Source organism: Ips typographus, linkage group LG4, assembly GCF_016097725.1.
Source record: "Ips typographus isolate SLU linkage group LG4, UJ_Ityp_2.0, whole genome shotgun sequence".
NCBI lineage: Eukaryota > Metazoa > Arthropoda > Insecta > Coleoptera > Curculionidae > Ips > Ips typographus.
The window spans coordinates 3,206,647-3,221,113 of NC_138425.1; the positions used below are offsets into that span (position 1 = coordinate 3,206,647).

General features: G+C 32.9%; 1 protein-coding gene across 1 annotated transcript in view; it reads left to right on the plus strand.

The window, feature by feature from the left end:
* The window catches only part of LOC145727737 (uncharacterized), an 84,360-nt gene that overhangs the window by 34,513 nt on the left and 35,380 nt on the right, over positions 1 to 14,467 (plus strand).

The window sequence follows — 14,467 nt, forward strand, 5'->3', positions numbered from 1 at the left end:
GAGTCTTGCAGATCTAAATAAATGTTAATGGAAAAAGAATATCAAGTTAAAGATTCAAGGAATTTAGTAATAGATTTACTCAACTGAATAAGACGTATTCTTAGGATCATAAGATAAATAGAAAAATTAAAACAGTAAGATTTTAACTTCTGAGAGGTTTAAATAATGGGAATTGAATATTGTCTAAAAAATACACTGTTACATACAAGAAATACACGGTTTAGCCTGTTACCAACCTGTCATCACAAAATCTACATAGTTATGACAGTTTGGATCATTTCTTGCAAAGACAACCAGTAGTTTTTAATACATTTTTGGATTCTATGCGATATTCTAATCATATCTCATGTTTGTTTCAATCAACTTCACCTAGGTTGACCATTTATTTACACAAATATTTAAGAAATAAAATATGTATAACAGCTTTTTGGCTAATATAATAAGTGTTTGACAAACTTAATCTTCTGACATGCTGGATTCACACTCAACTTATACAGGTTACAAGTGAAATTCATATTAATCTGGAAATAAAGTAAAAAAAATCTATTACAAAAAATGAATTAAGTTGTCATGTGATTTTGTTTGATGACGTTGGGTTTTTTTAAAAAAAATGTATTTTACAAAGTAGTTTTGTGGCCACAAACTAGTTGACGAAATTATTAAAATATGTACTGTTTGAGTCGCTTGGATATAAGATATAAAAAAAACTACCAATAATTAATAGTTCACTTTTCCAGGTTCAACAAAATTCCCATCCAAAAGCCTGATAATACAAAAGTTGGGTTGGCGACATTGGTAAAACAATGTTGTTCTTTATCAATTTATCCACAAAAATATTTAGGAAGAAAATGAATATTTCCAGTAATACAGGTTTGGTACAAATAATTTATTGAGAAAAACATTAAAATGTATAGTAATTATGCAATATCAGAAGGCTTTGCGTTTGGTCTGGAAATTGTTAAAAACCATCGTTTCTACTAGTCTTTTCCTTTTACCATATTCCACAACGTTCTTTTTGTAAACATCAAAATTTATTTGACTTATCATTGTTGTATCTACTCCACTGATGCTATCTAACTGAACATCACAACACAATAGAAGCCTTATATATCACCTGTCCAACTTTACAAATTATGTCTATACCAGCAGAAATAGACAATATTACTTATTCTACACTTACAGTAACAAATTTAGCTACTTGCTATTATTTACGACGTTACATAAAAGAACAAATTATTGAATTTTCAAGATGGATACCTAGCTGAAGTATTGCCGGCAAGTGTCTATCAATTCTTGACATAAGAAATGTAGATTTTATTTGATTAACACTTTTTGGACAAAATGATTGATCAGATTGAGAGCAGAAATAGTAGCCATAATAAGATATGCTTGTCAGCTTGTACGGAGTTCCCGCAATACAATGTAATCTACATATTTGCCCAGTTTGCTAGGTTCTTTTATTTACTTTATTTACATTTTTAATGTGCATACGGAAAATAATCACTTTTGGAGTGACAAGTAAATATTCACTGACTATTTTTATATTGTAGTTTTCCAAATTTAAGCAAATGTCGCAATTTTCTGACACTGAAAAGCAACTGTTTAACGACATAATTACACTTGCTCAACCATAAATCTCATGGAGAAAATCATCAGATTTATCCATATCTGTAGCTTTATCAGATTTCATACAATGTTTACTTCTATAGGTCTTTAATCTGGAATATTTTCCAGATATCTTATTATTATTAACTGAGATGAAAACCATTGTCTCTTAGTCGACGTTTAAAAAATCATTGCAATCTATACAAAGTCTAGACTGCTATTCTTTAATGATGAACCCAACAGGACTACCATCTACTATTTGATTTGATAATTATTATCGGTTTATGTTGTGGGTCAAAAATTAGTTTCAAGTCTTTACAGAGTCTTGAAAATTAGCAAAGTTTGAAGTTAATGGATATATCGAGCTACTTAAGTGACTGAGCATACGGAAGCATATCTGTCAGTAACTAATGATTATTACTCACCTTTTTGGTCTAATATGCACAGACCATAAGTTGCTCTCAAATCTTTTGTGATCCAAAAATCCAATGTGTGTAGCAATTTGGTTTTGGTTTCCAAATCGGTTTCAACATGGGTTGGAATCATCTGCATCACTATATTTGAAAATAGCTAAATCAATGAAAAACTCTGTTCTGTATAGTTATTCCATGCAATCAATGTCCAAAGCATTTTTGGCACAAGAATCGAACTAAAGCTTCTGCTTGTCATGTGTGTTTCTAGTACCTTTTTTAAATGCTACACAACACCAGTACATAACCTAAAAGTTTTCCTGAAAAGGTTGCAAAAGTTTTCTCTTGTTAGATCCTTTGTGGGTTAAAAATTCCAAAGGCCATTAAAAAGGCGTTCGATTTTCTCTGAACAGATCAAATCTAACACAAAGCTAATTACAACGGGTGGGTAATCAGTATACCATTAACAATACTTTCATTTCACTTCAAAGAATCTGCCGTAAAGATGTTCAATGTTTTTAAATTAGTTAAGTGGATAATAAATCTAGCTTAGCCGCTAATACTTATTACATCCAAATGATTGGATTTAATATGCGAGGCATCCAAATTAGAACAGCAATTATTTATTTATTTGTGATTATCTGCATTTTTTTGGACTATTCTCCGGTAATAGTTAACCAGTCAATTATTATAGTATTAGTGTACTTATAGGGTGATTTCGCTTCATTATACCCAAAATTGCACTAAACCTTCTTCCATCCAAGTAAACGTTTTGCATCCATCAGTGTCGTCACGACATCAGAAACCGCCTATTTATTGCCTTATCAAGTTGATATATGCCTTTACACTCTTAAGTAAATGGTACTGGCACTTAACAGATAAATGAGCTGAAGTTAAATTCTTTAAAGTAAATTCAGGCTAACTCAGTTTAATAGATTTTACACGGATCAAATTTTTCTTCTTCCCTCTGAAGTAAGTTAATTTGACCATTTTTTCCCAGTGGCGTACTGCTTGTTTTATTTTCGTTTGAAATGCAACAATAGAAATGGTAATCAAAATGCAACTAGCATAGACCTTTTCCGCCATTCGGAGTGGTAAAATTAGCATTTTATAGTCTCGTCTCAACCGTAAAAAGACGAGAACAGAAAAGTGATTTGTCGCAATGGTACGCTTATGAATATTAATTATTTATATATTGAGAATATGTACTTCCTCTGGGTATTACCATGTGCATAGCAAACAGATCTGACGTTAGTCCTATCGAACACATTGGTGTAGAATTGTACGGTTGTTTACTATATTGTTATTTTAGCTTTTTTAATTTTTTTTATAGATTTTTTCTTTTGTTTTTAGTCAAAACTGGAACATAGTAGGTTTGGGCTACATAAACTAAGGTGACTTCACTAGGATGGAAAGGACATGAAGCTCGAATCAGTAGTTATAAAGATATTTTAATGTTACTGGTGTATTCATTATGCAGTGAAGAGCAACACTACTTAAGATGAGAGTTGGATGGCTCTTAAAATATTACTACTATTACTGCTACTAAAATATATAAAATATTTGTGGAACAAGAAGCAGTATAGAAGAAACAGATGTATATGTAATACAAGCAAGATCTTCAATGTTCTCAATTGAACCTTGTTGAAATATAGTTTTCCTGTCAAGAAAGTAACTAAGGAACATGCATAAACCGCTACAGTGTTGGTGCACAAGACAATGCAGGCAGGATGCTGTTAAGACTTATTCTGTAGACTGTTCCTCTTCAAAGCTTCCCATACAAGTAGAGCAGTAAAAATTCGTTTAGTCAGGATGTACAGGAAAGACGTATATAAGTATTGTTAAGTTTGTAACTGTTGTAATCATATGAATTGTAATAAAAGCAGCTTTGCAGAGAAGTTCTTAACAAATGGAAGTTTAAACTAATTGTAAATAGTCAAAACCACACGAGATAGATCCAACCAAAGAATGATTTTTAAACCATGTAGATAAGGTCATGTCCTATTGACTGTGGACAATTGTTCCTAAATATGTGTATTTTTTAACGTGCTCTATGGGTGTTTGGTTTAGTGTAAGCCTTTCTATTGGTATTCGTTGTTTGCTAATGCACATCCACTTTGTTTTTGTTATATTTAGTTTTAGTTCGAATTCCTCGGATATATCGTTCACCTTCTGTAATAGACTCTGAAGATATTCAAGACTACTAGCTATGATGGCAGTGTCGTCAGCGTATCTAATGTTATTGATGAGTTCTCCGTTCATCTTTATTCCCTCTGTTGCAGACGTCATAGAACGTATAACGAAGGTGAAATGGCTGAAGGTGGGCCACATAGGAAGACAAGACAGACAAAGATGGACCATAAAGATCCCAATATGGAGATCAAGAGAGACCAAAAGAAATCTTAGAAGTACACCAGACAGGATGATGTGGAAAGCATTAGGAGAGGCATATGTCCAGGAGTGGATGAATACTCCTGCCAAAGAAGAAGAAAGAGAAGAAGCAGATAAATATAAGATATTTATGATTGGGATAATCATTTATGTGAAGATGTACATTTTGTTGTAGCTCAGGGAACTACGGTGGCCCTCGCTACTAATCACTATCCTTCGTTAGTGATTACAACCTAAAGGAAGTTAGTTTTTAGTTCTGCTGGGATGTGTCACTATTCACTAGTAGACCCACCACTGTTTTTGAATTTAGTTTATGTTTTGGCCTACATGCAACTCCTCATGGTTCTAATTTCTATTGATCTTTGTGCTTGCAAGTGTTGGTAATAATATTATAAGTTGGACATGTGGCATATCAGTATGGGTTTTGTGGATGAATTTGGTTTGATGGGGTTTGAAGTTGACAATCAAATTTACAGTAGAAAGTTTGTTGAAAAAGTGGTAAAGTCAATCATGAAAGTTGACGTAAACTTATAAGACCATGTGAATATAACAGTGCAAGTTATGTTCTCCACAAGGAATCGGGATGGGATTTGTTCTTTTGGTATACTAAACATTGTCATAACTCTACGTAAAATATTACCAGAATAATCATTATTTTATGGATATGTCAGCGATTAATAGGAATCAGATTTGTCTTTTGAGTCAAATTTTTCAGAAACCCAAATATATTATTTCAATGCTGACTATGAAGTAATGCGTGTTTAACTATTTAACTAAAATATGTTCAAGATAAGGACGATTTACATAAACAAACTGACCATAGGATACACATATATATTTTATGTAACTAATGTTAGCTTAACCTAACTCAAGGCTAAGTCCTGCTTGTGCAATTATTGTGGAAGTATTTTGAATTAGTTCTGTCTTTCAAAACTTTTTATTTTAAAATGATGTTACAAAACATTATTTATACAGAAAGAGTACTCAAACTAAAAAACTACTCGTTCTAAGATATTGCTTAAAAGTTCAGGGGAAGGAGTAATTTCTCATATCCAAACACTTTTTGGCACGACTTGGTTTTAAACAAACAAGTTTTATTGTCATTTTAGCTAAGAATGGGATGACAGTGCAGTAATATTTTACACTTTGAAGACGGTTCTATGTCTAATTTTCAGCTTTATCACACTATATGAAACTACATACTTCTGAGTCAATTATTATATTATAATCATCTTGATGAATGATGGACCGTTATTAAGAACAAAATTGCTGATTCTGAGTTTTATTGCAGTTTAGTGAGGCACACTGAAAAACCATTGTGTCGCCGCTGATGACCAAAGTGGTTAGTACGCTTCACAGGTCTCTCACCGATTACGAATAATTTAAACGACGATGTTAAATATGCATAACACGTCATGGATGTATCCGAAATGCTTTCCGAATTAAACCAAAGCTCAAAACCCGACAAGTTAATGAAGACTCAACGCTACACACGTTCAGCTTCTTTCAAAGCGTAATTTCAATAGCAGACAAGCCATTCAGTTGCCAATTATTTATGATTCCCACCTGAAAAATCCCTCCTTGACTTGGCAGCTGGTGAATTTATTACTTAAAGCTTTAATCTCTCGATATGAAGTCCATAAATTAACCGCTCGGTAAATAGTGACTATTACATGCAAGCAATGGGCTCATATTCAATTCAAATGCCTCTTTGGTTTGGGAACCAGACAATATCCACGTTCCAAGCGGAGGTGGAAAATTGAATTTCAATTTGATCACGAACGTGATACTATGATAAAGGTCGCACGAAGGTCGTGTTATGTTTACTGGAAAATTGAGGAAGATTTCCACGTATTGTAATCTGTTGTGCTGCAAACTACGTGTCATAACCTAGTAATCAAATCAAATTGCCTTGCACAGCTTCAATTGTAAAACTAAAAATAATTGTCTTTTTATTGTACTTTTATTAATTTGCAGGAGAAATGACTTGTCTCATAGGTGCTCCAAATAACATCCCGAATAACGCAAGCAGCATTCGTTACACCTGAAGGATTTTATATCATGTTTGCTCGGCTACTGTAACGAATAACGACCTTAAAAGCTTTCTTTTTTTCGGAAATTAGAGATTCTTTCAAAAAGTGTGTCTTATCCGTAGTCATCAAATTGTGAATCATTGATTTGCTTGTTTTAGAGTGTCGTCATTATGTCTTACTGTTCAAAAGTTTGCACTTTTTGTTAAATAATTTCTTTAACGACTAACGACTTTTATTTATAGTAAAGTTGCTGTTTCATTCTTGTACAGAATAAAATCTCTTACAACTGATTAAACCTTATCTGTACACACAAAGGAGATCAGTTAAATTTGAACTTAAATGCCATTCTAGCGGTGGTGAATGGCATGGTTTATTATGGTTTATTTTTGGAAAAAACAACTTATTAATTAGAAATGCTTGAATGGCAAATTCTGAAATTTCTACTTATTATGTCATTTCTGCGTCCAGATAAGAGTAGCTATGTTCAGATTTCATTTCTAACAGTCATTTTAGCATATTTTAATGGGGCCTATCCCACAATGGGATGGATATGAGTGCATAATCATAATGTTTATGCAAACGTTGTAAAAACGCATGTAAAACTGGAAATATCAATTGAGTTAATCAATAATCATCTAAAAAACGTTACAGTACAAAAGAGTTAACTTTTTTTGGCGAAAATGGAATCTCGTGTATGGCGCAAGTATCAGCGCAGAACAATAATTGGTTTGTTTACCTCTGATTTACCAAAAAAAACAAAACGAAAATTGATATTCACATCTAAATCCTACAACATCCAAGTCCTAGTATGGTACGGTATTGAACACAGACCTTTATACATAAAAAGCAACTGGCAACAGTGGCGAGAAATATAAAATTTGATAAAAAACGTAGAAAATTCAAATTCCAAATTCCATTGGTTGTGGCTTAAATTCCGTTGCATATCATTGGTTCCTACTGATACATTTATTTTGGATTGGGCCTGAGTGGGCTGGATTATATTATGCAGTGACTAACAAAGTGTGGAAATCCTACAATATCTCTAAAATCGTTTATCCAATAAATTTTAAACTTTGCTCTATTGTTGTCACGTTTAGCGTTTTTCTGCAATTGACAGGAGGTATTTGTTTTCTTCTGTAAGACTATATTTTAGTTAATTATTGAATTTTCCGGAATATCCTGAACACTTTTCATGTAGTGATGTAGAACAAGTTTTTTTCAAGTTAACTGTTTTTTTTGCAAAGATTCCCGAAAACTCAAAGAATTCAAATACTCTCTATTAGTAAAATAGTACATTATTTTATAAGTAGAGTCACTTTTTGGTTTTGAAGCTGCGTTTTGAGAGGCAAACGTAGTGGAGCTTGCAAAAAAGCTTTTACTCCGGATGTAACATACTATTGTTTTCTCCAAACACACAACTAAACTACAATCTGACTGTTAATAGTTGATTTATAAGTGTGATAACACCAAATAGTGTCATTGTAGTGTGATGAATTATTTAATTAATTCAATGGTAACTAATAAAGTGACTAAAATTATAAAACAGCAGGGGTGCCTCCAATAAAATGGGTATTAAAGAAACAAGCAAAATATTCAAAAATGTTGAAAAAAAAAACAAAAATATGCTACAATTCCAACAATTTTTATGTTCTTGGTCCTTCTTAAGTTGAAGGACTAAAAATAAAAAAATAAACATCCTATGAGTATCTTCAAGTAATCTGTCAAAATGATCACAAAATCGGATTTTTTGCAGTTAGCCTCCTGTATAATGAAGGTTAGTCCGGGGGTTTGAAGTTATTTGGTGTTCACTGTATTAATCGAATTATCGTCATTTAAGTACCATGGCCTTAAACCAGTAGGTACTCTGTCTCATTGACCCTTTTTGACGAATATCTGCTTTAGACGATTAATTGCAGAATTGTCTCTAGTAGAAATCCTAATCCAATCTCCTAACGGCATATCATAATAATTTAATATTCACGTTATGACGTTGATAATAAAATCAATTGAATTTGGTTTCACTATATTTTGACAGTCCACAAATAGATTAATTTGTATTTTTTCTACTTTCATTCAGTAACAACTTTCTAACGTGAGTATATAAATTTTACGAATATAGGGTCAAAAATGAGAAAGTTTCTTTTAAATGCGGTTTTAACAGCCTAACATATCGTATCGTCATTCAGAAGAACTGGAATAGACAACTTGACAGTCTGAGGTGAGATGCATGATCGATATTATTGGATTTATTGAATACTCAACGTGCATTTAGTAAACATGAATAAGTGGGCAACCTTAGTGGGTATGGTTAGCCTTCGGACGCAATTCCGGAAATGTCTTGAATCATAATCTCCGATTCATTAGCAAATAATTTCGCAGATTCAAGCGGAATGAAATCGCTTTACGTCTTTTTGCATAAAACGATAGAGCCACGGCGTCAAAATGAACGAGATAAATTCAAAACAACTACTTATAATGACATGCAAAACCGCATTCTCGATTTTTCTATATATCCCACATGTTTCCTTAAGCTGGGTGAAATAAATCAGTGCCACTTACATACATTCGCAGATTTCGATCGAAATTGCCGTTGCTGCTGCTGTTGCGTACTAGATTTCCTTATAATAATTTTTCCTCAAGAATCACAAAAGTAGGTAAATTCGTTTTAACGTTGAATACAGCGGAATTTTAATTATACTGCATTAGTAAAACGATTAGATACTATTGTCACTTTTCACAAAGAAAACCATGTTCATTGAAAATAAGAATAATTCAAATTTCTCAATATCAATCTCTAAAACAACAAAAATTAAAAAGTAGAAGAAGGTTGGAATTAACAGTAAAACTAAAAATTACTTTGTTTTTAGTATTCATCAGCAATTTCTAAAATTTGGTTAAAACCTTCTTTTTCTTAAGTGCAAATGTGCGAGAATTCCAATTTCCTCAAAGAAACTATTATTGATGAATGGCTGTGTGATTACAATGTCTTAATTAGCTTAGTAATATGGCGTTGACTTGAAGTTGAAGTGTCAAAAAGTCTACACTTCCAATACGACAAATCTCCATATTGCTACAAGTTTTCCAATCGGCCACTCTGAACATACCTAACCTCAAAATTTTAAATAAGCAAATTTTTTACCATATACTGATAAGTTTTTTTGTGGATTTTCTCGTCTTTTTGTTCTTCCTCGTCATTTTCTCTCCAAATGATTTAAGAATTGGGTTTTCGTGTAATTTTACGTAAACAAAAATGAGGAAATCTGACCTATATATTATTGCCAAAGGCTCCTTTTACACAAAAAAGATTTATTTTTCTTTGAGGATAAAGATACATAATATAATTTGAAACTTAGAAAGCATCAAACTTGTTAGAAATTGCTTTACACATACCAACACATGAGACAGTGTCATTTGAAAAATATGACATGTTCTATCAAAACTAAGTAATATATCTGCTTGGATTGTGGTTATATTTATAAATCGAACGCTGCAGCAAGAAAATAATTCAGTCCTTTTTACTAAAATGTTCAAAAAACGATTAACTGGAAAGTAAAAGTACAAAACTGTACAGAACAGAAAATTAAAAAAGCCAAGTTGAGACAACAGCTTTTATTTTCTGCAACATAATGTATGATCATATCTAAAATTAAAAAAGATGACCCTGGGTTAGTAAAATGTCAGAACCATGGCTTTTTGAACATGTTTCCAAGCAATATAGTCACTGCCAGAGACAATAGTCTAACGTCTTTGGACAAATGACTGCTGGTTTGTAAGAATATTATGAAAATAAAAGATCTATTAAACAAAACAGATGTACCACAAACAATATTTGAAACCTCCAACAATTTGTGTTTAAAGGAAGGTGAGGTGCATTTGCCATTTTTGTATCATTTCAATATCCTGTTGCTGGAGGTATAAATCTTCTGGAAGTGTACGTTTTAGAAAGAAAAATTAATGATTGAAAAAGTGGTACTAAAAATAGGAACAAACGTCTGGAACTACATTTTAAATTTTTAAAAAAAAAAAAAGGTATCATTGATACCTTCTTTCTTTGTTTCATGACTCGCGTGCGGTAATAACTGACTTGCCACACTTATTGTATATTATACTATTATGTTGCAGTTACACTTGACAAGGTAACATAAAAAAAGTTACCAAATCAAATACCTAATCATGATATTACCTGTCAGTCGAAAAAAAACTGAGTTAAGTAGCTGACAAGCTTGACCTGAGGATGACAAACCAAAGGAAAATGGATGATAAGGTTAGGTTAGGTTGCTGTACCAAAGAAGCGAGTATTCAAATCCTAAAACTGAAATTCCTATTCCAAAACAGCTGATCTTTGTTATGGTTTTAGTTGAATTAATAGGAAATAAAGAAGACCAACCAATAGCGTGGTTTCCAACTGAATGATATACAAAGGCCATGATCAAAGTCTAATATCCACATCAAAACAGTATTTGTTATATTGGTTCTTCAAATGTAAAATCAATGGATTGATCCGTTATTTCTGGTGAATAAAAAAATTGCGGTTGGCCCATTAAAAAACCCATTAAGCGACGCACACGCTTTCATTTTGACATTTGCTGTTATTATTGTATGTTTGGAAGATGGACACCTTATTTCATGGGTTCAATCTGAATTTTAACGTTTAGCTTGCACGAGTTCAAAACACAAAGGTCCATGACAGACCGTGTCGTATTGTTCTGTAGGTAAAAAAATATGATTATGAGAAAAGATGATAATATGATTGATGTTCCCACAATAATTGGAGTGTGAATAGGATATTAAAATGTATATTAGTATGTCCTAGATTTGTTTTTGAGAATTGGTGTTCATGGAATAAGTTTTTTAGGTTAGAGTTAAAACCGTATTCAATTTTTTGCCCAAGAAATCAAGCACCATTCCTCATAATTTAAAAGAGGTTTGTAACGAAAAACGTTACTGTTACTGTAAATTTAAATTGTTAGTGACTGATTTTTGAGGTAATAGAACAACTTTAATTGTCATTAAACTTTTATGTAAACATAGTTATATATGCCAAAGAAAATGTCATTTGAATTATGTAAAAATAACCTCCTCTTTTTTCGAATAGCTCTTTTCAGATCTTGTAACAAACGGCGGTTTTTCAACATTACAGTAGTGGGGGCCAGAGGACATCTCTAAACATATAGATTAGATAAATGAAAAAGAGTTTCCGTAACAGATTAATTGTCCTTGGCAGTGTAAGCAGACGATTTCAGATCTATTTCCAAAATTGATCTAATTGATTTACTTGGAATTTCTAAGACTTGAGATGAGAGAATATGGAGAGTACAGCTATTATTACTCTCTCAACGTTGTCTGTAAGTAACTGAAATAGGAAATAGGAAATGACTAAAGGCTACTGTGGAAGTCAAACATCTGCATTATCAAGTCTAAGCTACAAGCTGTACATATACATATATTTTACTCTGATGCCCTTGGTTCAAGGAAGAAAAGCTGAACATAACCGTTACAAAAGCTGTACATGCTAACTTTTCGTAATTATCAGGAGCGGTCTGGCAAGCCCCAGTACTCAGTATCATCTTTATCATCAATCAGTCCTTTGCATCTACTGCTGGATATTGCCCTCCCACATTTCGGCCACTGTGCTTTATTTTAAGCGCTCTGTATCCAGTTTGTGGTTATTTTTTTGATATCGTCCATCCATCGCTTTTTGTCCATCGTTCATCTGCCATTAGAGTCTTTTCATTTTTGACATATTAAGTTTTATCCCGATTTGAGCACATACTCGTACATCCTAAAGATATTCCAGTATTTTCCTGATATCATGTAAGTTTTCAGACAACAAAGCTATGTCATCTCCAAATCGCAGATTTTTTAGGTTTCAGCCGTTTGTATCTAAACCCTTTCCGCTCCATCCAAGCACCCCGAAGTATCACCCTGTCGTACACCGATCGTACCGATTCTTATGGGGTTGGTGTTTTGGTGTAGTTTTAACATCCTAGTGGCATTTTTGTAAGGAGTGTAAGACTTCACTCAACTCAACGGTGTTAAAGACACTGAGCATAGTTTAGTAAGAATAAGCGACTGTTCCATATGTAGTAACTACCATTTTTTACTTCTTTGTCAACCACATTTTTATCTTTTACGCAGCAATTCAAAGGAATAACAGAACTAATGATATTAAAAATTAAAATTATTGCAAATCAGCCGGTGGGCGTTTCAAAAAAAGCACCAATTAGGCTAAATAAATTACCTATAAATCATTAACATATATTATAAAGCAAATTAACTGATATCTATACGAGTTGCATTTAGTTCAGTTAACACTTGGTAGCATGAATGATATATTCAGAGCTATATAAGATAATATTCAAGCCAGTGTTGCATACGCATGTGGAAAAACCAAAAAAACCTTAGTTAACCTTGGTTATCGAATTCCACAAAATTTTGCATAAATTCAGTTTAGCGAACTGACAACTTTATCGTGGGCCGATGCTTAATTAGATCGATTTACGTGTATAGCTTCGCGATCATTAGCCTAGATTTTTCTGTAACAAAACGTATCTAGATGATTTCTCTATGTAGCCGTGAAGCGTTTAGCACTCAAAACTAATGTAAAATGTTACTGCTAATTGTCATTTTTATTTCAAATGAAATTTCAGTATAAAGCGAAACGAGAACAACTACTTCCTTTCAGTTAAGGTCAATCGATCATTATGAAAATGACACTGAACTTTACAATAGATAATTATGTATTGCATTGAGGTACAGTTGTTTTGTGTAACAACAAAATAAATTTAAATTCTTTTCTTATAACAAGTTGTCATGGAAGGGTGTGTGTTTGAATTGCGCAGGGTTTACCAACATGGTAGAAATGATTGATTTGTTTTCAAATAATAAATGTTTCTTGTTTGATTTTTTTGAAACGCAAGCTAACTATCTTGAAAAATATTCAGGGTGGCTTGCAATTCTTAATTTAACATAATAGGGTGAGCAGATCACGTCAAAATATTAGTATTTCATGGTTCATGTTAAACTTTACTTTTTGAAGCAATTTCCATTGATAATGGACTAAAGTTTTGATTGATATGTTTGGATTTGTTGTTTCCATGTGTTCCTATCTTGTACTAAATGTATTGCCTTCATGTATTGTGTGTCTGGTCATCTTCTGTCGGTCAACCTCAATGATGACCGTTCTCTAGGTCTTTTTCGCTCGACCACGAGGTTGTCCATCTTCTAGCTATGTGGCCAAAGTAGCTGAGATTTATTTGATTTAGTAGACCCTTTTTGATTTTTAGTTCTTGAAGAACAGCGGCGTTTGTTCTGTGTTCGACTCATGACACTCTTAGGAATCCGTCTTCTTTAGTGTCCATGTTTTAGCGGAGTAGGCAGCAATTGAAAAGATCAGGAAATTGGCCAGCATTACTTTCACTCTTTTTGTAATCATTTGATCTCTCCATATTTTTATCTGTTTAGTTGTTGCTGATCTCACCATTGCCAATCTTCTCTTTATTTCCTGTGACCAGCCTCCACCTTTGGTTATCAACGATCCCAGGTATACAAATTTGTCCACCGCATCATATTTCGTTACGTTTTTGATATTGGATGTGTCATTGATTCAATTTTACTCGTATAGTTGTGGTGTTGCTTGTGTTGAGCTCTCTATAACTGTCTCCGTAATGTTCCGGAGCTGGTACTCCTCTGCTATCCAGCTTGTTCATGACATTCTCCAGCACTATCTTGTCGAACGCTTTGGTCAAATCTATAAAGCACAGGTATGTCGGTTTGTTATATTATATTGCCATCATTTTTGAAGCGTGTGGCTTCTGAAATATTCCCATGAGAGAAAACCAAAGTCAAAGATACAAAGTAACACAATTAATGAATCTTATGCGATATCGATACAGAGATATCTGATGGTATCATCAGTAATCACAATATTACATGCATGTGCTCTGCAACTCTGCAGGTGGTTGCAATATCTTGAAGAAACCTTATCTTCAGAAGAAAGTTATAGCTGATTTGCGAAAAATAATGTTG